A 25,719-nucleotide genomic window follows, 5' to 3' on the forward strand; every position below is an offset into this window, starting at 1 on the left:
TCTTAAGATTGTAAAACTCTGCAAGAAGGAACATTGTTTTCTATTTCCTCGATCGGTTAGTTATCCTTGCTCAGTTATTGTCACACAACTGCTTTGTTGTGTCATTTTAACGACTCACTCACTGTCAGGGAGTTCTTTTTTTTTTTTTTTTTTTTTCATTCTGGAATCAAGTTTTATGCAGTTTAAATGGATTTCACTTGTTTTATGGCAAAGATTCAGAACAGCTGTGTGGGCTCCTCTTATACTTATTTAGTAAGCGTTTCTCAACTTGTTTTTCAACAAGTGTGGTCCAAGAACCACATGCAATAGCATCATCAGGGTGCCTAATAGAAATACCCATTTCTGGGGCCCAGTTCAGAACCACTAAGTCAGACTCTGTGGGGTTGGGGCCTAGTAATAAGCCTGTTAACAAGTGCCTGAGGTGAGTCGATTACATACCAGAGTTCCAAACCTCTGCACTAAAACCATTTTAAGATTCTTTTTTTTCACTTGTATCTCCTCCTTGATGAAAAACTCAAGCTTCTTTAAGTTTCCCTCCTAAAGTTAATTTTCCAGATTTTCTCTGAACCTTCTCCAACTTGTTTGAGTAGCAGGGGATGAATTTTTGGGCATGTTTTCAAAGAGTTCTGCATGCCGTTCCCATGTGTGGGTTTCTGCCCAGTATTTACAGAGAAGTTTTTAAATAGGCGGTAAAGTTTTGGAAAGTGACTACTGAAGATGTGAAATGGACTAAGCAAGGAAAATTTAAAAGTTGCTTTAACTTTTCTTTCACAGAAGACGTCTTTGAATTTTATGTTTTATCTTCAGCCCGAAACTTGGTTTTTCATAATTATCTTGAATGAACCTGACTCAAAAATATTAAAAGTATTTTATGTATCTTAGATCTCAGAGTCCTCCAAATCCCCCTCATTGGCTATATTTCATGAATTTTATTTGGGAAAATAACATTGATTTGGGGAGTATTTTTTATTTTAGGGTAGATCATTTGTCATTACGCTACATCTGGGAGTTTGTTTTGTTGTTTTTCAAATTAGTGTTTTCAGGATAGTGGGAATTGAATTTTCAGTTTAGGAAACCTTCTTTCAAGGGTCCTGAGCATTCTGGAGCGACTAATGATCTTTAATTGATCTGGAGTAGCGGATCTGAACAACTGGTTTCCAGGTTTTAAGGCCTTGAGAGTAAAATTTTTTGACTTGTGTCAACAAGAAATGCCATCTCAGTTCATTCAACTTAAAGGAGTGGAAGAGCTGTCACACCTTAACGAACCCTGACCCTCCCCTTTCACGTTTAAGGACACTCATGATTACATTGGACTCACCTGGATCATACAGGCTCCTCTCCCTGTCTCAAGGTCAGCTGATTAGCTATGTTCATTCCTTTTGCAAACAGAATTGCCCTTTACCTTGTAAGGTAACATATTCACAGGTTTCAGGGATTAGGATGTGGGCATCTTTAAGGAAACCTTATTCTGCCCACTATAGAGTCCATTGGAGAAATAGCTAAGAATTTCTCAAATTTATGAAAGGACAGCAACAACATCACCTGGGAATTGTTAGATATGCAGATGTTACCTCATACCCTAGATCTACTGAGTCTGAAACTGAGGACCTGGGTTTGGCAATCTGTAGTTTAACAAGCCCTTCAGGTGAATCTCTTGCACACCAATGTTTGAGAATTGTTTTAAATAGCGTAAGGAACCTGAATAAAAATTCAAGTGAGCTCTGTATTTTGGCTTAATAGTATTAATTGATAAGGGACTCTTCATTTTACTTATTTTTTTCTTAGAATTTAGGAATTCCAGATTCCTAAGGGATTCTGGAGATGCTCTGGAACCTCTGAGGTTGCATGCATACCTCGCAATGCCTGGCATTACCCTCTTCTCAATCCCACATTGATCTAAGTGGCTTGATTTTTAATATTTACTTGTTATTTAGTTGGTGGGGGCAAGGCTGTATAAAATTGGAAAACTTTTTTTTCAATTGGAAAAAGTTACCACTACTAAAATTTTTTCTGAAAACAACTAAATGTATTGAGTATTATTTACAACCTTATGAAGTAGGTCTAGTGGAATTATCCCACATTCTTGCTGTTGACTTCTGCTGCAGGTTTAGCTAAGAGAAAATGCAGAGCAACCTAGAACCTTCTGTTAACATACTTAGGACAGTCTTGAATGTTTTTTTTCTTATCTATCTCATGCAAACAGAGCCTCTGAGGCAGTGATGGACTCCCCCAAAGTCCCACAACTCGAAAGTGGAGTTAACAGGACATTATACAGCCTACTGAGCTTATCTGTGGCAGATTGTCGTATCTGAATGGAAAGATGGCCCGCTATAAAAAACCCCAAACATAAAAACAACCAAAAATAAACAAAAGACTTGTCCAATTGCTGCTTGCCTGAAGCTGGCATCTGAGAAGAACTTTCCTAGGGACAGGCAGCACCTGAAATTACCAAGTGTAAATATAATAGGAAGAAATGAGCATGAAAGGAGCTTGAAAAATCCATAGTTTTCACGTTTGCTTCTTATAGCTTTGCATGAGGACCTAGTTTCTTCTTTAGCATGAAGAAGCCTTCAGAGTTAAAGCAACAAGGGTACCTCTCCAGGACTCCTGCCATTCGTGGATTTCTTCCCTACTTCCATAATATTTCCTGTCCATCCCATATCTGCAAAGTGACCATCTGAATTTATCAAGTTGTCCTGTTATTTTAAGACCTCTTGGATTTACATAAAGTTTTCAAGGTATGAGGAGTTCAAAATTTAAAAATATTAATTAAAACACTATGTGACAAGCACTTTTATAAATCCTGCTGTTATAAGGCTGAGCCAAATCGACATAATTTCTGGTCTCACTGAATTTAAATAAGGCCATATATTTCCATGTCCTTCACTACTGGATTATGCAAATACTTTTTTTGTTGCTTTCCGTGAGTCCAGTTGCTCTAACCACTTTGTAACATTACCTATTGTTTTCACATTTATCTCTGATGTGCACAGATTTTTCAAAGCTAACTTTGTAATGGTCTGAAATCACATGCTATTTTAGGGAAGATTATTTAGATTATATTTCCAACTGCCTTCAGGCTGTTGCCATTTTTATATGGGTGGCTTCCTCTGTTTTCTGAATCTAATTAGGCTTGAGAGGCATCATGAAATAGGTCACATGAACTTGGATTTGAATCTTCATTTTGCCCCCTCCCCTTCTCTATAGATAGATAAAGTACGTACGTATGTATAAACTTGGGAATTTCAATGTAATATTTCTAAGCCTCAGTTTTCTCAATTAAAATGGATCATATAATTACCACATAAGGGGGTTGGGAAGATTAAAGCACGTATGACTGTGTGTATGTATAGCTGTACATATGGAGAGATAGTTATTTAAAGCCATGACTCACACATAATGGCTGCTCCATAAGTATGACACCACATCCCCATCTCTTGTCAATTATTCTTATGAAATATGAACTCTTGGTTTTTTCCTCAGTCCTATCACCATGAGTTGTGTGTGTTGTCTCCAGTTTTTGACCTTTCTAAAGTGTTGCTTTCACCATGTTACTCCCCTGCATAGATGTGTATTGCATACTCCTTGCCCCTTGCAGTTCTCTGTCTGGTGTATTCCTGCTTTATATCTATTTTACCTTGACCAAATTACCTTCATCATCCCCCTTGCAAAATCTGTTTACTCTGGCGATGCTTTTTGCTTTTCTTTCCCTAGATGCACCAACCTCAGTTTTACCTCTGGGTCTTGGCTTATGTTGTAGGATTTTAAGTTGTATATTAGGCAATCTTAATTTTTAAGCATTTTCTTTCAGAATTCACTAATCTGCTATATATGCTTAATATAACTTAAGAAATGTCTTTGTAAAAAAAAAGAAAAGAAATGTCTTTGTAAGCTACAGGAGTCAAATTAGGTTAGGCCAAGAAAGTAAATTAATAGCTCTTGGAATCCAAGTACAGTTTGTGCAACTAAACTATATGGGAGGATAGGGATTCAACTGAGTTTAGGAACAGCTGGAACTAGAGACTAGAAGTGCCTCAGGACTCCCTCCATCTCACTGCTGCTCTCAGCCTCTAGTTTCCCACTTTCACTGAAGACTTGGTCCTTTAACATCTTTGGCCTTCCAAAAGGCCTTCCTCCAAAGAGGGAAGGCTGACTTTTTTTCAAGGACTCTGGTTGTATAGCTAAGGTCAGGTGCCACTTTGGATTGTTTAACTTTGTCACGGCAGCCTGGTCATGTAGAAGTATGGAAGTTCTTACTATAGTTGAGTGCTAGTGTGTGCCTCTGTAGGTGTATGGTAGGTTATGACTGGGAGCTGCTCCCAGGTGAAGAGAGAGAGGAATGCTAGATGTCATAACCATAGATGTATTATTATTATTATTATTATTATTATTTATTATTAACAAAGTCTTTGGATGTTTGGGGATGGATTTGTTGTGCTCTTTTGAATTTGTCGTCATGGAAGGTAACACTATCTTTACATACCTCTCCTTTGATATTGAGAGTTGTTATGTTGATCTTGAAGGTTCACTGGCATGCCTAAGAAGATGTTTATTATGTGATTATGACTGTACTTGCAAAAGGGCTTTAGGTGAGTGGGCATGGGAATATAATTAATATGCTCTGGATAGAAACACCAAACAGTTAGACAATATTCATAATATTCACACAGTTAAAACTTTGGTTTCACCGGTTTTGAACATAAACTTCTGCAACAAAGTAACTTATGAAATAGCCTATATCTAAGCTGCTGCTGAGCACCAAATAGCCTACCAGTGATACCCTCTGACAGTATTTTAATAACTAGATCAGCCTTTTAGATGGCCTTTGAATACATTGACTATTACAAAGAACAAGAATAGTTCTTATAAAACAAATCAAATATTTATGCTACAAAATGGAATCCTATTCATTTGATAAAGGAAGTTGTTTCTAGCCACATGTTGAAGTTCTTTTTTAGCTTTGCAGTATCCTTTCATCTTGATGAGACTCTTGAAATTAAAGAAAATCTTGGTAAAGTTTGCACCTATTAAAATAAAAAAGGAAACAAAGGCAATAAAGACATCTGAATCAGACTTCAGCTTTCTAATGACCCTGTGCGTTTCTCTACCTCTAAGTTTAATAACTGAAATGAAATGTTAGTACTTAACAGTTGGAATCCTTTATGATTTTGGTTACCTTACTAAATAAGCTGCTGACACAGCATGAGAGCTTGTAGAGGATAAAAAAGATCGTCTCTGGTCTGAGCTGAGACCCCCTCTCCTACTGCTTTGCCTTACATATGCCTGTGTGGGGCTAAACATCTGGTAGACCACTTATTATTTGTGAATGAGGGCAATTATCCATGGCACAGGTGTGTTATCCTCTGAAAGATCTTATTTCATTCTAATATAGACATGTCTACAAATAATTTATGAGGTGTGCTTATTTTATAGTCATTTTTCCCATGGAGAATAATTGCTAAGCTGCTTTTCTTCACTTTTTCTTTAAGTTTTGGGCAGTAACATCTTTTATCAAAGATGATAATTATAGCATATTTGATGAATGTAAGTCCAAATAAGACACTGGTCTTTCTCGAATTCTTAGAGAAGATGCTATGATTTTCCACATCTGTTTCAAGACTGATGGTTCTTGGTAGCACCCATTGGTAGCACTTTCCTTCAGTTTTTGGCTACTCTCTGTCTCTTTTTAAATGTCGGCAGTGGATGTGGAAGTCTAGTGCTCAGCATCGGGCTCATTCACTTCTTTTTTCAGCATGCAGACTTTGTTAGCTTCCCTCATGTTTTGCTCTTTCATGTATAGCTTGATTCTCTAAACACTTTCTGGAAAGTCAAGAAGCTCCTAATTCTTTGAAAATCGAAAAATATCATTTGCATTTTACAGGTTTGCAAATAATTAATATAGTCATTAACAGACACGGCAGGACTTTGGACTCATTCCCTAACAGGCAGCATTCTTTTTAAAGTCCATTCGGAGTTATTTGAAAATAAAAACAATGGAATCTTTCCTCTCTACAGAGGCTGTGTTGTTCCATATGGTATCTTTGATGGATATTTATATATTGAGATATTTGTAACATAATATGAAAAAGAAATTATGGGTCAAAATCAGTGCTTAGTAGCCAGATTATTTTGGATAAATCATTTAACCTCTTTGAATTCAGCAAACTGGTTAAGCACGTGGACTCTAGAAACAGCCCTGGGTTTGAGTCTCAGCTTTGTCCCATCACTCACTGTGTGACCTCTCTCTTAAGCTTCAGTTTTCTAAATGTAAAATGAGGATAAAAATCATTTTAATATAAGATGAATTTGTCTAGAATGCTTAGGTCAATGCTTTATAAAACATTAAATTATTACTATTATTAACTATGCATTGCAAATTAACCACTACCATTAGTGAATACAAAATGAAAATACCTGCCTTGCCTTAGAGGTTATTAAAAGCATCAAAGGATGACATATGTATAAAGCACTATTATTTATTATTTTTAATGTTTTGTAAGCTAGAACTACCCTGTGTAAAAGAATCCTTGCTTTTAGCAGTGCCAAAATTTTGCACATTATTTCTTGTTCACTGTTGTATCCATAGTACTTAGCATGGTATCAGGCACATGGGAAGAGTTCCAGAAGTTCTTGTTGAATGAACCTTGTGTTGCTTACTTTACCACTTTTTGAAGCTTAAAACAAATTCTAACCTTTCCTTCTACCAGTGGGGTTTTTAAGTTTCCTTCATTAGAAATCACTAGGGAAAAAATTGAGATTAAGTTCTGTTTTCCTCTTTTGAAGGTGGGGAGAAGGAGTCAACCCAAATATAATGCAATCCTCAAAGGTGAAATAAAAGCAAATTAAGAGGTATTCTCATCTTTAATTTCTGTGGTTTACTAGTTGGTATTGAATGGATTTGACTAACAAGGGGAATGAAAATGGAAAGTCTTCTGGGGCTGATAATCAGAACTGGAGATCAGCTGAGTTAGGGTTTGGGTTAGGAGTCTGGTTGCTTTGTGTTAAAAAAAAATCATTGAGAAAAAAGTAACTGATTTTAAAGACTACCTCATATCTTTTACTTCTCAGTAGAGTGGAATAAATAGAGCACCAAAAGAAGTTTTCACACAATCAAAGGAAAGGAAGTGGAGGAGAGAGAAGAACCATTTTTTAATGACCAAAGAATAATACAATCTTTTGCAGTATATGTATTTTAAATGTATTTGGTATTTGGTTTCTTATGGACCTAAAATATTCTTCCAAATAATTTGGTAGCACATCGTCTCCATAACTTTTTTACTTTGCCAAACCATGCTCATATCTCCTATGGTGTTTATCTGGAGGGCTGAGTGGAGAGTGATACATGATCATTTTTGGTTTTTATTCCAAGCAATGTTTCTGTTCTGGAATGAGAAGATCATTGGAACCCTAGAGCTTGTCTAATTTAGGTTAAGTAACAATATTGATTAAATGATCTAGGGTTCTCAACCCAAGTTGAGCATCCTATTTACTAGAGAAACGTCTTAAAAATACAAAATCCTCTTGAGACCCCTTTATTCAGTAAACTGGGGTGTTGAAGGTGAAAGATGCTGGGGGTTTGCATTTTGAAAGCATTGTAATACAGGTGACTTTGGTAGTGGCAACCACTGACCTGGCTCAATCTAGCTACGTTTTACAAAGGAGGAATTTTGAACTGAGAGAAGGAAAGTGTTCTTTAAGTGCACAGCACAGAAGTATGTATTTATTTATTTATTTTAAAACGATTTTTATTTATTTATTCATGAGAGACACAGAAAGGCAGAGACACAGGCTCCAGGCAGGGAGGCGGATGTGGGACTCCATCTGGGGACTCTGGGATCACACCCTGAGCCAAAGGCAGTTGCTCAAATGCTGAGTCATCCAGGTGTCCCCAGAAATGTGTATTTGTAAGGACAATTGAAGAGATTCTGTACTCGATGAAAGGCAGGTAATGAGTAAATCTTTAGAACTGAACTTTTTCTCTTCCTACTCGGATCTCCCAGCCATTTGTTCCCAAACAGCATGTGACAGCATTGCTGGAGTAGGTAGGAGCTCAAGCATAGTGAAAAAGAAATTAATGCCTCACCTGCTGGAAACAAATGTAAGAAATGGTGAGACTCTATGTCTCCTTATGTAACCTGTGCTCTTATTAGTTGGGGCTTTGAGTACGAACCTAAATATTAGTTATCTTTCTCCCATTAATTATTGTCACACAGATTTAAAGGGTCAGAGATTTGGAAGTTAATGCCTCATTCAGTGTGGGAAAAGTAACACTATGCACTTTGGTTGCTGTTTTTCTTTCTGGCTGACTGCAGACCAATTGTTTCTGCCCCATCTCAGCTGGCTGGCAAGATGCTAATTTGCATAGGATGGCAATTTTCATGGTGGGAAGGGGTAGCATCCAACTCACTCTTGGTTTCAGGTGAGACTGTGGATCTCAGAATTTACAGCCAGTGCATCTATCATGTTTTATACCTATTCTTTTCCTGTATAAAAGATAATCTTTGTGGGTGCCTTCACTGTGACCATACTGGGTGTCTCTAGTGGCAAGCAATTTTCTTTCCTTCAAACTAAAGAAAGTCCAAAGCTTCTTGTATTGTTTTGTTTAGAAACAAGTGATGAAGGGTGGGGTCGGGAGATTAAAAACAAAAACAAAAAAACCTAGATTCTAGTCTTTAACTAGCTGCGAGGCTTGAGCATGTTGATTAAACTTTCAGAGTCTTAGACTCATCATAAAATGAGAATAACAGTAACTACTCGGCTCATCACATAGACTAAGTGAGGAATTTGAAGGTAAAGTGCTAAAGCAAGCAATTACAATATGTTGTAATAGAAAATTCCTATATTTACTTTTGATCATCTCCAACATTAATTGCTATTCTCAATGGGAAGTGAATTCTGCTGTTGGATCCTTGAGGAAATGGTATTTCTTCTGTGGAACCTTTATTAAAAGTCACGTCCAGGGACGCCTGGGTGGCTCAGCGGTTGAGCATCTGCCTTTGGCTCAGGTCATGATCCTGGGGTCCTGGGATCAAGTCCTGCATCGGGCTCCCTGCAGGGGGCTGCTTCTCCCTCTGCCTGTGTCTCTGCCTCTCTCTGTGTGTCTCTCATGAATGAATAAATAAAATCCTAAAAAACCAAAATCACGTCCAAACTAAAGAATACACTTAAAAGAAAGTGAGGAGCCAGTTCTTAACAGGTGGTGAGATCTTATAAAGATACCACCAAGCACGTGGACAGATCAGCAGGAAAGCATCATCTGGCAGTCAGAGAAGGAGCAGTGGCTGGATGTGCTCACCTGGCAGTGGACAGGTGGAGAGGCAGCAGGAGAGCAACACCATTGGCTCCAATGCTTGACATTAATCACATTCCTATGGAAATGCTGCAGTTTTTACAGCATACTCAGGGAAGGAAACTGTCAAATTCTATTGGATGTTCACTTATACTTTATTTAAGGATCAAACAAACAAGTTAAATCACCAAACGGTTTTGTCCCAGCAACATCCTGAAACAGAATTGAGAAATAATAAGTTTATCATGGTGACCAAACCTTGAGAATTCTATAATAGTTTGAGGTCATAGGCCTCTCTTTTGTGGTAAGAAATTTTTGCTGGAAAAATACTGCTACTATACAGCCTATTTCTTTCTTAAAATGTGGTTCTTAGTTGTAGATAGTAATTTAATTTTTCTCTGGGCATACTGGAGGGTGTAGATTCTATCAGAAGGATTTTACTTCTTTGCCTGTGGAGGGAGCAGAGTGGCAGGCATAAGCAGAATGACAAAATAATTTGTTCAGGCAATGTAGCTTCATGGCTTGCGCGAAGGGATGGGTGGATTCTCTTGAAGACTGTGGAGATTTAATAAGACTTTATTAACGAATGAGTAGTATTTCAATTGGCTGCTTCTTAACGTGCCCACTATCTTCAGGTTTCTGTTTCAATACTCCTAACTTGTTCATGGATGACATTTTTAAGCACCTGGTTTTAGGTTGGCTTTGTAGTTCAACAGCATCTTCCAGGATCTGGCTCTTAGAATCTTTCTGCTTTGTCATACTAAATAAGTCGTAAATATCTCCCCTTGTGGTCTCAAGATGAACTGTGGTAGTTCCAAGCATCATTTTGAAGCAGGGAGCAGGGTTGGGAGAAGGGAGGCCTTTCTCTTCCATCTCTCTTATCACGGAGGAGGGGTATTCCCAGGAGTCCCCCAAGACTGCTTTGACTTAAATCTCATTGACCAGGATCAAATTACGTGTCTGTCTTACTTGTCACTGGCAAACGGGAATGAGATTCTCATGGTTGACTTACATGGTTTTAATTCATACTGGGGCTAGGGAAACTCTCCCCCAACAGAATTGGGATCTTGTTCAAAAGGAGCAAGTAGGAAATAGCTATGATTAGTGTCTGCCACATTCCTTGATGGCAGAACCTTTATCATGTTATCTAGCTATTTCTAAGAACTTAGCATAATGCTTGGTACATGATAGACTCTCAAGAAATTGTTAAATAAATAAATGGTAAATGCATGGCTCTGGAGAGCCAATCAATAAAAAATAATTGAGTCCAATAATAGGTCACATTTATTGAGCAACTAAAATATTCCAGGCATTGCATATCATTTCTAATTTTTAGAGCTACTCGGCCAGGTGGGTTTTAAAGATCTTCATTTTATTATTGAGAAACTAAGGCTGAGAGAGCTTGCCTAAGGTCATAAACCTGGGAAATGGCAAGTCTATGTGGTTCCAAAATCCTGCTTCCTTCTGTAATACTATAGCGTCTCTCTGTGTTGGGGCATGTTTTTGGTTCTCTGCAGCTTGCCTTAATTAATAATTCTCCTGAGTGTCCTTCAGGGTTAGAGAATCTCTGGTAGAAATTGAAGTCTTTAGCTTCTAACTTCTGACTCATATCTGTGAATGAATCAAACTGGAAGGGAATGTAGTAGGCAAAAATGCAATGTAGATGGTTTATCAGTTTCTTGCAGCTAAATTTGAGACTGAAAAACAAGCTACTTAAGTTAGAAGAGAGGATACATAGAATAAAACTTAATATTTCTGGCCAATAGAGACAAAGGTAATTTGGATTTGATAACTAGATCTTTGTGAGAAAATTACTATCAATAGTTAGACCACTGCAAGCACTGTGTAACTGGTACCCTACATCCACCTGGGTCTTTCTCCAAAAGGCAGCCTGAGTGATCTATCTTTTCCTTTCCTTTTCCTTTTCCCTTTCCTTTCCTTTCCTTTCCTTCTTTCTTAAGATTTTATTTATTTATTTAACTGACAGAGAGAGAGAGAGAGCAAGAAAGCACAAGCAGAGAGAGAAGCAGAGGGAGAAGGAGAAGCAGTTTCTCCACTGAGCAGGGAGCCTGATGCGGGGCTTGATCCCAGGACCCTAGGATCATGACCTGAGCTGAAGGGAGATCCATAACTGACTAAGCCACCCAGGTGCCCTTGATTTTTCTTAAAATCAAATCTTTTGTTACTCACCAGCTTAAAATTTTCTATGGCTTCTTACTGTACTTAGAATTAAGACTAATGTGACTTTAATGTTCTGATGTTCCACTAAAACTAGCCTTCTATCCCTCTATCCTCACCTTGACCAGTCTCTGCCTTCTAACCACTTTGGTCTCATTTTACTTCCCACACTGACCAAGCTCTCCCTATCAAAGAGATTTCATACACTAATCCTAGATGGGGAAAGCTCTTCTGAATACCAGTTTAAGTTCTACTCACTCAGCCTTCAGGGCTCCAGTGTCAATTTCCTGCTAGCTGTGTCCTGTCGTGTCCTCCCTTCCCCCATTGGGCTTCTTTATTCTGTATTCTCTTGAACCTTGTTTCCTTTCTTTTCTAGCATTTATGTCCATTTTGTGATTATCCACTGATCTGCATGACTGTTGGATTGATGGCTGCCTCTCTTTACAAGGAGTTAGGTAGTGGTGAAGAGCATGAATGATGGAACTAAATGACCTGTGTTCTAAGTGCAGCCCTGACACTTACCTAGCTATGTGACACTGAGCAAGTTATTTTCCATGTCTGTTTCCTTAACTGTAAAGTGGAGAATATAATAGTATCTACTTCTCATAGGGTTGTGAGGATTTAATAGGTTAATACGTGTGCAAAGTACTTGGAATAGTGCCTGTAAGAACTATTTAACTTGATGAGCTCATTGAGAACAGGAACACCATGTATGCCAAACTCATCATTGTAATCTTACCATGACCTCACCAGAGATCACAGTGCTTGCATATAGTAAATGCACAGGAAACATTTATAAAATCAATAGATAAAGATAGGGTTATCTATGTCAGTACAAATATCACTTTTTCCTCATACTTAGTCTTCCCATAGGGCTCAATAAAGAGGAAATGATGGGCTTTTGTAGTTTGGAAATGCTAGAGCTTAATATCCATCCATGTTATTTGAAAACCTAATTAAATCTTTAAAGTTTTGCTTTGATAGTGAAGGACATTAGTGCTTGAATCAGAATAGGCTTCCAGCCCATGTGGGCAGGGTTCTCTCTGTTCTCCTTTATAGCTCTAAAATAGGTCCCAATTTACTTCTGTATATTTTCACAGACTTGTCAATTACATTTGACTTGCTCAGTGAATCGCTTCATTTTCTTTTCTCCTGTTGGAGAGCCCCCAAATTTGTACTAATTAGTTGGCCTTCACAAATTTACTGAATTTTCTGGCAGGACTGTTAATAAGCAAGGTAGATGTTTTCGTTGTTTTCACTCATTTCATCTTTGTCCTCATTCTTTTCCTCTATATGTGGTCTCTGCCCATAGACCCTTTGAACTCTTATGTAAAGGAGATAGGCAAACAAATGACATTAGTGACCCATCAATCGCAGGTGTAAGGGTTTGGGCTGCTCATTCATTCTTTTACTCACTAATTTTATCTGTATGGCAAGTAGGAATCCTGAGCTGAGCGTCATGAAGACCATTATAATAGTTGAGATAAAAAAGGCTGTTGATTGGACCTTGATAGGACAAGATTCAGGGAGCAGGTGGTAGGGTAGGAGAGCAGGGTAGGAAAGAAAAGGAGAATGAGACTGAGAAGAAAAGGGCTGGGAGATGAATAAAAGAAAAAATAAAAGTAAATCCTTTAAAAATGTCAGCCAGTACAGACAAGCTTTTCTTTTACTGGCAATAATGCATCTGAAATGCATTATTTAGAGAAGACAATATTACCAAAGTCAACATGTATGGTGACAACTTGCCTTGTTGCAGAAGAAAAAAAAAACAGCGATGTGGAAGTGCTTCAAGTAAATGAAAATGAATCCAGTTCATAATCAAGTAAAAATGTTATGGGTCTGGAGCCAGAGAATATTCTTATAGTGGGCTTTTTTCAGCACCCTAAATTTAACCAGATGGAATGCTTTTTAAAGCACCACCCTATTCAAACTTTGGAAGTGAAGAATTTGTCTTTTAATGGTAAATTTGCATTCCATCAAAAGATGGAACACATCATCCTCAGCTTACTTATTACCCAGAAATAAATTATAATTCAATTTATCTTACTTTATGGTCTTGATGAATACCTAGATTTTAGAAAATTTATTTCAGACATGATCCAGTAGAGGTATACAAACAACATGGGTTGAGGCACATTAAAAATGCAAACTCCATTTCTGGTATACTTAAAGCCATGTAACCACAAATTCTTGTTGGTTTTAATATGAGTATCCTATTTCACAAACCCCAAATAGTGAGGTTAGAGAGAGAATACTCACTACACTGAATATGGAAAAATTAATGCAGCTGAATTATTAGTAAGGGAGGATCTAGTTGCTGAAATGCAAATGGGTCAACAGCAAGTTAACACAGTCCAACAGAGAACCATGGGGTCTGTCAAAAATTCTTGGTTTGGAAACAGTCCCATATTTGACTGAAATAACATCTTGATTTTCTGATAGCTACAAGTGGAAGCTGTAGTGGTGGGATTAATGCCGATGGTCCTCTAATTTCTATATAATGGGCTACACTTTTATGAGTCAGCAGGTTGACTTAGATGTCTGTTGGTACTAGGAATTCAGATACAATCTTAACAGTCAACAAATATTTATTGAATGTCAGATATGTGTCAAGCACTGTGGTAGGCCCTGGGAATGTGAGAGGTGGTAGGTACAAAGGCAACTAAGACACTTGCTTATTCTTGTGGAATTAACAAGGCGGGTAAAGAATACAGACACAAAAGCAGTCATATTGCGATGCAGGCTTTACCTGAGATTTGCACACAATGCAAAGGGGCAAGGTGAAGCAGCTACTCTCTAGTGGGGTAAGTGAAGAAACCATTGCCAGAGAATGTTACATTAGAACTGAACCTTTGCAAATGATCAGGATACTGTGCCTGGCCAGGAAGGAGGAGACAGAAAGAGCAGTGAGGCAGAAGAGTATTTCCAAAAGCCCGGAGTCTTGATGACTTGCCTGGGAATGACGGGTGAGTTGATGTGGCTGGATCAGAGCGTGTGAAAGGAATAACATCATCCTTTTTGAGCCTCAGGACAATCCTGGGAGGGGTATGTGTGTGTGGGTCATTCTGATCTCCAGTTTACAGGTGAGGAAGCTGAGGCCTACAGAGATTAAGTAACATAACCAACATCACCCCATCATTTTTGCAGCTTCAGTTTCATGATCTTGGATAGTAGCTTTAGAGAAAGAACACAGCTGAATCTTGGTCAATGGTATTAAAATGTTAATGTGGGAGAACATACTGTCTTAATAAAAATAATGCTAAATAGGGCTAAATTCCCAAATACTTGAGAGTAAGTTATTCATTACATATAAGCTTGCTTTCTGCCACCCAGCACATTTTTTGCTTGCCCACTTTTGTCAAAAAATGGCCTGCCTTGGGGAATATTGAAATGAGAGACTTCCTTCTTAGATTTTCTTGAGATGTAAGTGGTCCACTTAAACTTAAATCCATTATAATTGTCATTTGTATGGTCTACTCTATATTGGTGCACTTTAAGAGGAATTTTAGCTTGTGACATGCAAGAAAGAGCCTGAGAAATGGGTAGGGACTCCTGGTCTGGGAGCATGGAAGATTCCTCACTATTAAGAGGAGAGAGAGGATGAAGGATGGTTTAGTGTGTGAAAGAAGTAAAAGACAAGTGTCTGATTTATCATTTAGGAAATGGAGTCAGAAAACAAAGCCCAGGGAAAGAAATGAAGGAATATGAATTATAATGAACTCTTAATTGGGATCAGAGTAGGAGAGGAGAAAGTCAAAAGGGAAAAGGTATTAGAAGTACATAGGCCTTACTAAGTGGTTATTGTAGAAAGATGACCTGTTCAAATGGAGAAGAAAATTAGCTTTAATTTCTGGGATAGGCCACATTAAACTCGAGGTTGTTGACCCTTGGAAATCAACAGGATGGTTAAATTTTGTCCCGCTATGATGAGCTCTTCAAATGTAGACTACAGAAAAATTAATAAACTTACATCACATATTAAACAAAAGCATTCTAAAGTCAGGTTGACAAGTTTTTTAGATTGTTTTCTGTTTTGAATTATTGCATTTGGTTCTAGTTGTATTGATATTTGACAGTTAATTTTGTAATTCTATTGGATAATTCAAATTGGACATTCAGTTGGACTTTGAATTTTTACACACACATACACATACACACATAGAATCAGTTACCTATACTAGTAAAACTAAGAAAATAAAATACTTTAGAAGAGGCAAAATTTTTGTGTGATTTTGGATCAATACAGGAAATTTGTTAAACAGTAATAAATCATGCTATGCTTACAATGCTCATAAATCAAAATAGAAATAATTTACTAATAAGACTCCTATTTCTTGTTGCAGGGGGCAGGGCAAGCTGGCTGAAGAGCAGGGTCCCCAAGTCTACCTGTTCCCCCCCATTCAGATAACCTTCAAACTATCCTGAACACCTACGCATCCCACCTGAGATTTAAAGAGGGAAGAGCGGCTGCTACAGAGAAGGGGTTTTGCCTCTAACAAGGTAGGAAGGCGGAAAAAAATAGAAAAGAACTAAGTGGGGGAGGGGCCCCCAGGAGCCGGGCTAAGGGCGCGGGAGCCTCGGGGCAGCAGAGCTCGGATTCTTCTCGGAGGGAAGTGCTCGCTGGGAACTCGGGCAGGACCTCCTTCTTCTCTCTTTTTTCCCCATACAACTCATTTTTATATCAGACTAAAAATTTCCAATATTTTTTCTCTTTTCGCACGTTAACTACAATATTTTTACCACCTCTTCATTTTTCTTTGATTTTAACTTTTGTGTTTCTATAATTACATGTCTTAGATATATTTTCCACTTCTAGATGCCCTTCAACATACTCAACTTAATTTTGGGAGATATATAAGATATGTTTTGTTTGTTTTGTTTTGTGTTTTTTTTGTTTTCCCTGCCTCATTTTGTTCTACAATGGTGGAAGTTAATACCTTCTAAAACATGACCAGTATGCACCCAGAACCAAGTGGTATACCGTGCGGGTTCATTCTGTGAGATTATATCCTCTCTTCATTCCCATTCCGCCCCCCTCTTTTATCTCATTTACGTTTTGATGGTCAGTTGCGGCTTTCTATGTGTATTGCTGGTTTATATAAATTTGGGACTGAGCATCTTTTAATATACAGAACTTAATACACTCAGAACCAAGGGGATCACCCTCTAGGACCCCTCAGAATTATCTAGGGTGAAACTTACTTAGGCCATGGTTGATATTCTTGATGCAGCCCATTCATACAGCCACTCTGCACTGAGCAAAATGACTAGAAGGAAGAACTCACCACGAAAGAAAGAATCAGAAACAGTACTCTCTGCCACAGAGTTACAGAATTTGGATTACAATTCGATGTCAGAAAGCCGGCTCAGAAGCACAATTATAAAGCTACTGGTGGCTCTGGAAAAAAGCATAAAGGATTCAAGAGACTTTATGACTGCAGAATTTAGATATAATCAGGCCAAAATTAAAAATCAATTAAATGAGATACAATCCAAACCCTCATCCTAATGATGAGGGTTAATGAGGTAGAAGAGAGTGAGTGACATAGAAGACAAGTTGATGGCAAGGAAGAAAGCTGAGGAAAAAAGAGAAAAACAATTAAAAGACCATGAGGAAAGGTTAAGAGAAATAAATGATAGCCTCAGAAGGAAGAATCTAAGTATAAGTGGGGCCAGAAAACATATTTGAACAAATCACAGCTGAGACCTTCCCTAATTTTGGGAGGGAAACAGGAATTCAGATCCAGGAAATAGAGAGGTCTCCTCCAAAAGTCAATAAAAAACATTCAACACTGTGACATTTAATAGTGAAACTTGCAAATTCCAAAGATTAAGAGAAAATCCTTAAAGCAGCAAGAGATAAGAGATTCTTATATGGGGAGAAAGATTAACAGCAGACCTCTCCACAGAGACCTGGCAGGCCAAAAAGGCTGACAGGATATATTCAGGGTCTTAAATGAGAAGAACATGCAGCCCCAAATGCTATACCCAGCTAGGGTCTCATTCAGAATAGAAGGAGAGATAAAGAGCTTCCACGATAGGTAGAAACTAAAAGAATATGTGACCACAAACCAGCTCTGCAAGAAATATTAAGGGGGACCCTGTAAAAGAAAGAGGAAGCCCAAAGAAATAATCCACAAAAATAGGGACTGAATAGGTACTACAATGACACTAAATTCATATCTTTCAATAGTAACTCTGAACATGAATGGGCTAAATGATCCCATCAAAATATGCAGGGTATTGGACTGGATAAAAAAGAAAGACCCATCTATTTACTGTTTACAAGAGACTCATTTTAGACCTAAGGACACATCCAGCCTGAAAATGAAAGGCTGGCGAACCATTTACCATTCAAATAGTCCTCAAGGGGCAGCCCCAGTGGCTTAGCGGTTTAGCACCGCCTTCGGCCCAGGGCATGATCCTGGACACCCGAGATCGAGTCCCACGTCGGGCTCCCTGCATGGAGCCTGCTTCTCCCTCTGCCTGTGTCTCTTTCTCTGTCTCTGTCTCTCTCTCTCTGTCTCTAATAAATAAATAAAATCTTGATAAAAAACAAAACAAAACAAATGGTCCTCAAAAGGAAGCTGGGGTAGCAATCCTCCTATCAGATAAATTAAAGTTTATCACAAAGACTGTAGTAAGAGATGAAGAGGGACACTATATCCTACTTAAAGGGTCTATCCAACAAGAAGACCTAACAATCATGAATATTTATGCCTGTAATGTGGGAGCTTCCAAGTATATCAATTAATAACCAAAGTAAAGACATACTTAGATAATAATACACTAATAGTAGGAGACTTCAACACAGCACTTTCTGCAAGTGACAGATAATCTAAGCACAACATCACCAAAGAAACAAGGGCTTTAAATGATACACTGGACTAGATGGATTTCGCATATATATGCAGAACTTTCCATCCGAATGCAACTGAATACACATTCTTCTCAAGTGCACATGGAACTTTCTCCAGAATAGACCACATACTGGATCACAAACCAGGGCTCATCAAATACCAAAAGATTGGGATTGTCCCCTGCATATTTTCAGAGCACAGTGCTTTGTAACTAGAATTCAATCACAAGAAGAAATTTGGAAGAAACTCAAACATGTGGAGATTAAAGAGTATCTTACTAAAAGATGACTGGATCAACCAGGAAATTAGGAAAGAATTAAAAAGATTCATGGAAACTAATGAAAATGAAGGTACAACTGTTCAAAATCTTTGGGATACAGCAAAAGCAGTCCTAAGAGGGAAATACATTGCAATATAAGCATCCCTCAAAAAATTGGAAAAAACTCAAATACATAAGCTAACCTTACACCTGAAGGAACTGGAGAAAGAGCAGCAAATAAAACCTACACCAAGCAGAAGAAAGATAATAAAGATTCGAGCAGAACTCAATGACATAGAAACCAGAAGAACTGTGGAACAGATAAACAAAACCAGGAGTTGTTGGTTCTTTGAAAGAATTAATAAGATAGATAAACCATTAGCCAGCCTTATTAAAAACATAAGAGAAAAGACTCAAATTAATAAAATCACAAATGAAAAAGGAGAGATCACAACCAATACCAAGGAAATACAAATGATTTTAAAAACACATTATAAGCAGCTATACGCCAATAAATTAGGCAATCTAGAAGAAATGGATGCATTTCTGGAAAACCACAAAATATCAAAACCAGAACAGGAATAAATAGAAAACCTGAACAGGCCAATAACCAAGGGGTAAATTGAAGCAGTCATCAAAAACCTCCCAAGACACAAAAGTCCAGGGCCAGATGGCTTCCCTGGGGAATTCTATCAAACATTTAAAGAAGAAATAATACCGATTCTACTAAAGCTATTCCAAAAGATAGAAAGGGAGAGAATACTTCCAAAATATTGGTTCTATGAAGCCAGCATCACCTTAATTCCAAAACCAGACAAAGACCCCACCAGAAAGGAGAATTATAGACCAATATCCCTGATGAACACAGATGCAAAAATTTTCAACAAGATACTAACCAAAGGATCCAACAGTACATTAAGAAGATTATTCATCAAATCCAAACCAAGTGGGATTTATCCCCGGGATGCAAGGCTAGTTCAACTCTCGTAAAACAATCAACGTGATCACATCAACAAGAGAAAAAATAAGAACCATATGATCCTCTCAATAGATGCAGAGAAAGCATTTGGCAAAATAAAGCATCCATTCCTGATCAAAACTCTTCAGAGAGTAGGGGTAGAGGGAATATTCCTCAGCATCTTAAAAGCCATCTATGAAAAGCCCACAGCAAATATCCTTCTCAATGGGAAAATACTGGGAGCCTTTCCCCTACGATCAGTGGATAAGGATGTCCACTGTCACCACTGCTATTCAACATAGTACTAGAAGTCCTAGCCTCAGCAATCAGACAACAAAAAGAAATAAAAGGCATTCAAATTGGCAAAGAAGAAGTCAAACTCTCCCTTTTCGCCGATGACATGATACTCTATGTAGAAAACCCAAAAGACTCCACCTCAAGATTGCTAGAACTCATACAGCAGTTCGGGAGTGTGGCAGGATACAAAATCAATGCCCAGAAATCAGAGGCATTTCTATACACTAACAATGAGACTAAAGAAAGAGAAATTAAGGAATAAATTCCATTTACAATTGCCCCCATAAGCGTAAGATACCTAGGAATAAACCTAACCAAAGAGGTAAAGGATCTATACTCTAAAAACTACTGAACACTTCTGAAAGAAATTGAGGAAGACACAAAGAGATGGAAAAATATTCCATGCTCATGGATTGGAAGAATTAATATTGTGAAAATGTCCATGTTACCCAGGGCAATTTACATGTTCAATGCAATTCCTATCAAAATACCATGGACTTTCTTCACAGAGTTGGAACAAATCATCTTAAGATTTGTGTGGAATTGGAAAGACCGCAAATAGCCAGGGGAATATTGAAAAAGAAAACCAAAGCCAGGGGCATCACAATGCCTGATTTCAAGTTGTACTGCAAAGCTGTGATCATTAAGACAGTGTGGTACTGGCACAAAAACAGACACATAGATCAATGGAGCAGAATAGAGAACCCAGAAATGGGCTCTCAACTCTATGGTCAACTAGTATTCAACAAAGTGGGAAAGACTGCACTGGAAAAAGGACAGTCTCTTCAATAAATGGTGCTGGGAAAATTGGACAGCCACTTGCAGAAGAATGAAATGGACCACTGTCTTGCACCATACACAAAGATAAACTCAAAATGGATGAAAGATCTAAATATGAGACAAGAATTCTTCAAAATCCTAGAGGAGAACACAGGCAACACCCTTTTTGAACTTGGCCACAGCAACTTCTTGCAAGATACATCTATGGAGACAAGGGAAACAAAAGCAAAACTGAACTATTGGGACTTAAGATAAAAAGCTTCTGCACAGCAAAAGAAACAGTCAATAAGACTAACAGACAACCTGCAGAATGGGAGAAGATATTTGCAAATGACGTATCAGATAAAGGGCTAGTATCGAAGATCTGTAAAGAACTTATTAAACTCAACAGCAAAGAAACAAACAATCCAATCATGAAATGGGCAAAAGACATGAACAGAAATCTCACAGAGGAAGACATAGACATGGCCAACAAGCACATGAGAAAATGCTCTGCATCACTGGCCATCAGGGAAATACAAATCAAAACCACAATGAGATACCACCTCACACCAGTGAGAATGGGGAAACAAGACAGGAAGCAACAAATGTTGGAGAGGATGTGGAGAAAGAGGAACCCTCTTGCACTGTTGGTGGGAATGTGAACTGGTGCAGCCACTCTGGAAAACTGTGTGGAGGTTCCTCAAAGAGTTAAAAATAGACCTGCCCTACGACCCAGCAATTGCACTGCTGGGGATTTACCCCAAAGATACAGATGCAATGAAACGCCGGGACACCTGCACCCCGATGTTTATAGCAGCAATGTCCACAATAGCCAAACTGTGGAAGGAGCCTCGGTGTCCATCGAAAGATGAATGGATAAAGAAGATGTGGTCTATGTATACACAATGCGTTATAACTCAGCCATTAGAAGCGACGAATATCTACCATTTGCTTCAACGTGGATGGAACTGGAGGGTATTGTTGAGTGAAATAAGTCAATCAAAGAAGGACAAACATTATATGGTTTCATTCATGTAGGGAATATAAAAAATAGTGAAAGGGATTATAGGGTAAAGGAGAGAAACTGAGTGGGAAATATCAGAGAGGGTGATGGAACATGAGAGACACCTAGCTCTGGGAAATGAACAAGGGGTAGTGGAAAGAGGAGGTGGGCAGGGGGAGGGAGTGATGGGTGATGGGCACTGAGCGGGGGCACTTGACGGGAGGAGCACTGGGTGTTTTACTATATGTTGACAAATCGAACTCCAATAAAAAATATACGAAAAATATCTTTATGGCTGCCAAAAACCCCCCTCATATTTAATATACCATTATAGAGCACTATCTCAAGAATTCTCTCAAGTTCCCATTTGACATACCATATAATCACTAAAATAAAATTAATAAAATGAGAGAAAAAATTAAAAGTTATTTTAGGAGACGAAATCTTGCTGTGTTTCTGGAGTATTTCAGTAAACTTGTCAATAGTAAGATGTACATTATATACCTACAAATAGAAAAAAAATGGAAGCAGTTTACTTTTGATATTCATTTTTAAATAATATTCAGTTATAAAACATTACCTTAAAGCATAATGCCTTTCATGAGTCATTGTATTACTTAATTGCTATTAAGTAATGTCAGGTACATTAAGGATCCTTTTTGAAGCATTTATATTCTTTTCCAGTATTTTTTTGTCTCACGTGTGCATTTTCTTAAGTTAACACAGTTTCTCTCAGGCAACAGAGCTGTATTTGATAATAGTGATTTTTTAAAACTTTTTCTGAAAGAATTTTGAATTTTATAGGTGACTAGCTCTTTATATGCATGACTGATTTTTTCATCTTTGAAAAGATTCCCTTCTATTTTTCTATAGTAAATTCTTTCTAAATTGGGTATTTAGTGAAAATTCATTTTCTTAGTGCTATTCAGGAAAGAATTGGAATTTCTGCTTTCTGACTGTGGCTAGTCTTTCTTGATTTGACTTTGTGGATCATTAACTGCGTCAATTATTTTATTTAAGTACATTTAGCTTCCTTTTTCTTCCAAAGTTCTTAAATAAGAATTTAACTTAACTATATCAGTTTCTTCACACTCCTTTGCATTGGTCCTATATAAGTGGTCCCCATTTTTTCATTTATCCATTGCATGCAATGTTAGCTTCTCACTATGTAAGAACAGCATTCTTCTCCAAGAATAGCAACCCAGTCTTTCATCCCAAATTGTTCACTCCAAGCTTCATCTGACTTTCTTTACCACTTTGATTTTTCTAAGTGTCACTTCAGATTTTCCTCATATTTTTTTTCTTTTTGTTAAGTTTGTTTGTGCTTCTTTTCCAGGGCAGTTTTGTGTTTCCCTTAAGATGAGAATGTTCATCTAAAACACCTTAGTGCTTTCTGAAGTAGTTCTTCATTCTTGTGATAGAATTTGAAGGCAGTTCTGGTTGTAGCTACTTGGAATTTAATTTGTTTTGATGAATCTTCTAAATTCTGCATCTTTCTTATAATTTCATCCATTAGATTAACTTTTTATAAATATATAGATTTAATCTATTTGAAAAGTCTGTGAAGGCCAAGTAAAAATTTGAGGCTTCCCAGGTCTTTAATAATGTATTTCAGGTATTGTATTTCTGACTATTTGTTTTCAAGTCTGACTTGCATTAAAGTGGATTTAAGGTCTTCCAATTTTTTTTTTTGTTTTTAAATCAGGCCATTTTTCAAAAACTTGATGTCTTTCTACTAGAAAGACATATTGTAATAGCTCATTGTTTTTCTACTTAAATAACTTTTTAAACAACAACAATAATGATATCACTATGACTTTTATATACACCACTGTTTTTGATAGCAATCTGTACCTGGGCCTGGTCTGTGATCACCTAAAAGTGCTGCTCTCACCAGAGCAGCACAGCATCTCCAGGATCATTGCACACAATATCATGGCCATCATTGGATACTTTATAGTCCCTAAGGCCACTCTGAGTTGCGCCAGGTTTGATAGGCCTATGCTGGTCACAATAGATAGTAGACAACACTGGTGAGTATTACATGCAGAGCCTGGCCAATACCTGACATATAGGGCACACAGTAAAATACTGGCTGACAATTTCCTCTTGAATTCCTTTTTCATCTTATGACCTTGAAAACGTTGTCCTGCCCACCTTTTGCTGCCTACAGGAAATGGAGCAGAGAAAGTAAAGCTCTAACAATGGCAGTTGGGCTACTTATGCTCCTTCTAGAAATCAAACAATATACTTCTAAATGACTATGGGCCAAAGAAGAATTCACAAGAGAAATTAGAAAATATTTCTAATAAATGGTAATGAAAGTGCAACATAACAAAATGCATGGGTTGCAGATAAGAGAATGCATACAAGGAAATATATAGTACTTAAAGCTTGTATAAAAAAAGAACAAAGTTTTAAAATCAACACTCTCGGAGTACCTGGGTGGCTCAGTCAGGTAAGTGTCTGCCTTTGGCTCAGGTCATGATTCCAGGGTCCTGGGATTGAGCCCCACATTGGGCTCTCTGTTCCTCCCTCTCCCTTTGCCTTCTGCTCCCCCTGCTTGTGCTCTCTATCAAATAAGTAAAATTCTTAAAAAAATTAACTCTATTATGTTTCCATCTCAGGAATATTAAAAATAGTAGATTAAAATAGAAATAGAAAATAGAATAATAGTAGAGAAAATGAAAAAGGTCAAAGTTGGGTTTTCACAAAGATTAATCAAATTTAATAAAACTCTAGCAAAGGATAACTAATTAAAAACATAGCCCCCATTTTTAATATGAAGAATGAAATATTAAATATCACTATAGATCCTATAGATTATAAAGCAATGGATAAAAAATATTATGAAAACTTTATGCTGGTAAATTAGAAATTAGGATATAATGGAAAAATTTCATGATAAAAATCAGTTTACTGAAACTGACATAAGAAGAAATAGAATACCTGAATAATTTTGTCTTCTACAAAAATTGAATTCATTATTAAAATGTTACCCTCAAAAATCTAAATCTAGTTATTTCCACTTATGAATTCTATTAAGCAGTTAAAGAACAAATAAGATCATTCTTCTACAGACTGTATCAGAAAATAGAGGAGGAAGAAACCTATTTAATTTCATGAGATTAACATGGATATCTAACTCTTTGAAGACATTATTGGAAAACAAAATTATAGAAAGAGGTTGCTTGTGAAATTTTTTTTTTAAATTTTTAATTTATTTATGATAGTCACAGAGAGAGAGAGAGAGAGAGAGAGAGAGAGAGAGAGAGGCAGAGACATATGCAGAGGGAGAAGCAGGCTCTATGCACCAGGAGCCTGATGTGGGATTCAATCCAGGGTCTCCAGGATCGTGCCCTGGGCCAAAGGCAGGCGCCAAACCACTGTGCCACCCAGGGATCCCGCTTGTGAAATTCTTATAAAAATATTAGGAAATAGTCTGGTGACATATAAAATGACCAAATTTATTCCCAGAATGCAAATGTTATTTTAATTCAAAAACTAGTAAAATGAATGGAAAGATAAAAAAATATATACATATGATCATCACAGGAGATGTAAAGAAAATATTTGTCAAAATTCAATACTTACTTACTGATATAACCTCCTAGTGATCTAGAAATAGATGGGAACTACCTCAATCGATAACAATCTTATTTAATGGTGAAATAATGAATGATTTTCCCTTAAGATTAAAGATAATGCAATGATGCCTCTTCCTCACTTTTATCCAACATTTTAGGGGCATGATTATGTATATAGTTTACAAATTACTCTTGAAAATGTGAAGTTAGAAAACTTACAGGATACAAGGTCAATATACAAAAATAAAGGTATTTTTATATTAACACCAAACAATTGATAATCTAATTTACAAAAGCTGATGATGTTTACAATGCCAACATAAATATAAAAATACTTAGGAGATGTATAAATATAAAAATAACAGGAGATGTATAAGACCTCTACATTTAAATCATTGCTGAAAGAAATTAAGATCTAAAGAAAGACAGGTATACTATATTCATGGATTTGAAAACTTTGGGTTTTTAAGATATCACCTCTCCTTAAATTGATATTTTAAATTGAGTGCAACGCCATTAAAAGTCC

The 25,719-nt window shown here is 37.3% G+C and overlaps 1 long non-coding RNA gene across 3 annotated transcripts in view; it reads left to right on the forward strand.

The window, feature by feature from the left end:
• The window catches only part of LOC144306213 (uncharacterized), a 402,455-nt gene that overhangs the window by 57,857 nt on the left and 318,879 nt on the right, over positions 1–25,719 (forward strand). For all 3 annotated transcript variants that reach the window (XR_013373229.1, XR_013373228.1, XR_013373230.1), the window contains one exon: positions 15,811–15,967. This is a non-coding gene — a long non-coding RNA (uncharacterized LOC144306213). The remainder of the gene's footprint in view (positions 1–15,810; positions 15,968–25,719) is intronic.

Source organism: Canis aureus, chromosome 36 (assembly GCF_053574225.1).
Source record: "Canis aureus isolate CA01 chromosome 36, VMU_Caureus_v.1.0, whole genome shotgun sequence".
In the NCBI taxonomy this organism is placed as follows: Eukaryota; Metazoa; Chordata; class Mammalia; order Carnivora; family Canidae; genus Canis; species Canis aureus.